The sequence below is a fragment of the Gavialis gangeticus genome, unplaced genomic scaffold, assembly GCF_001723915.1.
Source record: "Gavialis gangeticus isolate Ggan-Ray unplaced genomic scaffold, GavGan_comp1, whole genome shotgun sequence".
Classification (NCBI taxonomy): Eukaryota; Metazoa; Chordata; order Crocodylia; family Gavialidae; genus Gavialis; species Gavialis gangeticus.
Window position 1 is genome coordinate 114412303 of NW_017729025.1, and position 5052 is coordinate 114417354.

The following is a 5052-nucleotide window of genomic DNA, read 5'->3' on the forward strand; positions in this document are numbered from 1 at the left end:
CACTTAAAGACTCACCCAGTCCCACCCCCCAACTTGCATCCCCAGGCCCCCAAGGATACCTCCTTGGCACCATCATTTTAAAAAAAAACCCAGAAAAAGAACAGAAAAAAAAGCCTCTGCTTACCTGAGAAGCAGGGAAGGGGGGCTCCAGGGCCTCCTGGTAGAGCCCCCAGGCAGCAAAGGACAGCCCAGGGGCAGGAGGGCTCAGGCTGGGGCCACTGGGGCTGTCAGCTTGCCCTGAACTACGCGGGCAGGGCCTCAGTCAGCTGGACAGCAGCTCCAACTGCCGGTAAGTGCTGGGGTTTTTGTTTTGTTTTTTAAGTATAGAGTGGGGGGCAGGGACACTTATTTGAGTGTCAGGATCCAGCATAGGGCAGCCCAAAGTACAGGAAACATCTGTCCCCTATCCAACACGGCTGGGGGAAGAACCAACCACCGCTAACCCCTGAAACCTGTAAAAAATATTGTGTGCTACCTAGCTGGGCAGTACATGGAATTGTTATTCAACTTCAGGCACTGGGAACCTGGGATCAGGCTGCAGCAGCCCAAACCTAGCATCCCTGTGCACCAGGACCTGTTAAATCCATGTGGCCCCAGCTAGAATTCTGACAATTAGCTGATTGTCAGCTTGGGCCAGAAACTGGACTGGGGCCAGTTCCAGATCTTGATTCAGTCCCCAGACCCAAATAATAATCAGCTGATTGTGGGCACTCAGGTTTCAATTTTCTGGTGCAGCAAGATCTCAGGATCTTGATCCCGAGCTCTCCCTGTACTGGCAAGTAAGGCATGATTTGGATCTAATCCCTGATCTCAAAATCATGAATCCTGCCATGCACATGTGGCATGGCAGGAGGCAGGATTGTGGGGAATGCAGATTAGATTCTGTTGTGTCTTAAAAAAAAATGTTTGTCCATTTTAGAACCAGACTGAGACAGAGAGATAGTTTGTCTCTGATCTTATTCAACCTGGCACTGGAAAAAGTTGTCAGAAACATAAACACGAGGGAAGGAGTTCAATTGACTGGAGAGCATAAGGTCCTTGTATCTGCTGGCAATATAGCTCTTATACATAAAAATATGAATGATTGAAGCTCTGTGTAACCAACTCATAAATGAAACAAACAAAAATCAAACTAGAAGTGAATATGGGTAAAACACCATGTCTGCTGGTAAATAGGGCAGCAGTGAATCAGGGACCTCATATAACAATAAACAACACAAATTTTAAGGAAGTGTCCCATTTCAGGTATTTAGCTTCTATCATAGCACAGGATGGTTATCTAAAGGGAGAAATTAAAAGAATGGAAGTAGAAAATAGAGCCTACTTTGCTTGCACAGGTTCCTGTCATCCAAGCTCAACCCAAAGAAAACTAAGCTTCAAGTCTATAAAACTATATGCAGGACACATAACCCGTGGCAGTCAAAACTGGTGTTTTCACAAGCAAATCAGATACAACTTGATCATTTAAAAGGAATATTTTATGGAAAATCTTTGGTGCACCATATAATCCCATAACACAAAAATGGCATAAGTACTAATAATGAGTTATATCAGTTGTATAGTGACCTAACCCTGACACAGGAAATCAAAGCACTACAATTAAAGTAGCAGGGTCACACCCAAGAATAGAAGAGAACTGGATACCAAAGAAAGGGCTTGTCAGGGTACCAGAGGGGAGAAGGCCCCCTGGAAGATCAAGATGAAGATGGCTAGATGATGTAGTGTCAGACCTACCGAAATTAAAGGGAGATGACTGGAGGATGAAAGCACAGAGCAGACAGGAATAGATGAAGATAGTGGAGGCAGCGAAGGGCTTCCACAGCCTATACTTCTAAATCGTTGTTGCTGTTGTTGTTAAAATGAATAGAGCGAAAGTTTATCTTTCTGGTGGAAGAGGATCCAGATAGTTTAATCAGCATGACTTCATGATAAAATAATCTTCCATTAATCCAGAACCCAAGTGACATCTTAACAGCTAATATATATGAATTCCATAACTATTATGTTTTCATTACACTTACTTTTTCCAAGTCACAGATTTTATTCATCAAGTGCCTTGATTTCCTTTAAACAGCCACACACAACAACAATAACAACTCTTAGAAAATTCCTTTATTTTTGCCTACTCCAGCCACAGTTTGCCTATTTTTGTGAAATACTAATCTAAAGCATGAAATGTTAGGCCTCCACAGATCAGACAACCTGAGGTGTAACCAGCTGAAACTTGTACAGGTAATGTAGGTAAGCTTAATACCTCACCCCTTCAAATATGGGACATGGTTCTTTAATTACCATAGTTGCTCAAGATCAGATCTCATCCAAAAGAAAGATAGCAAAATAACCTGTAACAGAGCATTGTTCCATTACTGTGAAGCAAAAGCAGCACTGTACTGAGTCAACAGCATTACTTCCTGTAGTGCCTATTTTGGCAATCTCTTGCCTGAGTAGTAACGCAGTCTTTGATAGGAAAGCTAACAGGATCAAAGACACAATCTGGCAAAGCTGCAGGTATAAAATGCCTCAGAAATATTACATGCAAATTACTAATGCATTAATATTCCCCTTGCCTAGGACTACCGCACTTTGTATTTCCAGTTTCAGGCTGGGGCGTGGCGGGGGGGAGGGGGAAGAAGGGGTTCTCCAAGTTTATTTTTAAAGAATGATCATTTATTCTTAAAGTCCAGCAATTCTTTCCTTTTGCCTTTGGATCTCTCTAATTTCAGAGCTGACTAAATAAAGGGGACTTTCTTTGCTGAGGAAGAGGGTCTGAATACTGTTACTGTCATTTACACATGGATAATGCATTCCATGAATTTTTCTAAGATATTTATTTCAAAATATTGTTGTGATATGACTGTTTCTCTAATGAGCAGTGTCTTGAGATTGTAATTAGAATGTAAAAGAGCAAATCACATACAGAAGCTTTTATAATGTCAAGAGAAATAGCTATTTGAAAATAATACAAAAGAATTCTTTTTTCTGACATATTTTTAGAGGAGTCCAATGACCCTTCTTATACAGCAGGAACCAAATACCTCATGCTTAATAATGTATCAGAGCATTCTCAACTCCTACAAATATTTTTCACGAGCTATGCCACTTGCTAACAGAATCAATACCCAGCTGAGAGTTAACCAAATCCTGATAGTATGGACGCCTCTGTCATGAATTAGTGAACGCTAGCTGGCACAAGAGGCATCTGCCAGCAACCAGCCGTCACCTCCCCCTGCCTAGCAGCTGTTGGAGTCACCATGGTAGACTTAGGTCTGAATGAGCACCACCAGAATGAAGTGATCAACTACATGTGCTTTACTTGTTCAAAGCATGGCCTGCAACTCAAGACAGTAGATTCTTGTTTTCAGGACCGTAATAACAGCAGGCTGGTGGAAGAGACCTTCACAATAGACGAGGTGACAGAAATGTTGAATGGGTTGCAGACTGTGGTACACAGTGAAGTGGAATAAGAACTCATTAACACAACATACACCAGTGTGTTACTTCTGCACCAACCTTTCTTCACAGGCTGAGAAATGGTACCTTAAGCTACAGACTGGCCACTCTCTGCATTGGAGAATTGTTGGAAAAAGTTGATGACTTTGAAAAGTCAGAATTTAAGTATTCAAACAAGAAGTTCAGTGCAGAACTCATTAAACCTAAACTTGCTTCATTAAATGAAGGTGGCTCAGAGCTGCCAAACAAGGAAACTACAAGAGTCCAAGAAGAAAATGAAACATTGAAACCAGATTCAGTGCAATAGAAACACAGCAACAAGTGCATAGGAAGAAAAATCAAAACTAGAGTCATTGAAAGATTTACAGATGATTCAGAGACATCAAAAAGATAATGTAACCCGGGATATCAGTGAACTGGAAAACACAGTGGTTGCTCTTACATGCCAGTTTGAGAAGACACTGAAAACAAACCAAAAGTCCTTGAAAGAGAACTTGATGATGACAAAGCATGACCTACTCAAGGTTCCGCACCAATTATCTACAGCAGAAAAGGAGCCGGAGAAGAAATATCAGCAAACAGCTGCCTACCACAACATTTAAGAGATGCTCACCAAAAAGAATGAGCAGGTAAAGGAGCTTTGAAAAAAAGACTTTCAAAGTATGACCCAGAGGATTAAGAGCTGAAGTACATTTGATCTGTCATGAAGCTGCCACACAAAGAAAATGTGGACTGCTGTGTTACTTTCTAAAAGTTTGTTTTAAATGGTTTATTTTCTGCTTCTGCCATTAAAATTAACATTTTGTTAGGACACTAAAAACCGTGCTCGAGTTACTTGAGAATAATTTATAGTGCACCTGATTTTCTGGATTTATGCCTTTTTTAATAGTTTTTTTATTTTCTGGGAAATAGCAATTGCTGAATTAAGAAAGTTCTTTACAAATAAATGTTTACTTTTGTTTTAAAAAAAAAACCAAAATAAAATGCTCTAGTATTTCTGTAGATTGCGGTAAGATGCACATTCAAAGGATTGTTTCCCTGTAATATACATGCCCAAGAGGTGGCATTTCCTAGGACCTCCTAGGACTAGGCACTAGATACTTAGGTCAAAGTGGAGGTACTTGAGAGATAAACCTTGATCTGCCTTTAGTCCATATTATCTAACCTTTCTGCTTTAATTTCCCTACCTATACAATAACAAAATAATATGTAATAGTTACTGATTGAAAATGTATACAAATGTAAATATTGTGTAACAGTTGTGATAGGGCCACTGAAGCACCAAGACAGAAAGAGCACTTTATTTATTTACTTTCATTGCAGTAGTACCAAAAGTCATGACTCTAGCTAAGCCCCCCATTCTGTTCAGTTGTGCACAAAAACAGGGAATTGTCTTTACCCCAAAGGTCTTGCAACCTCAAAGAAGAGCTGCAAATATTGAGGTCATTTTTCTTCCATCTACATATACAATTTTACATTTGGTCATGTCTATTTAAAACTATTACCAAAGGGGAAATTGAGGAAATGCCATATCTTTTCTTTGATGGACATACCATTAAAAAAACCCAGCCCAAGATCTTTCTCTCAACACAGTCCAGGCTC

General features: G+C 40.2%; 1 pseudogene; it reads left to right on the forward strand.

Annotated features, from left to right (window-relative positions):
- The first annotated feature begins 3219 nt into the window (after positions 1 to 3219).
- Positions 3220 to 4204, forward strand: LOC109299492 (annotated as a pseudogene).
- The last annotated feature ends 848 nt before the right edge of the window (positions 4205 to 5052 follow it).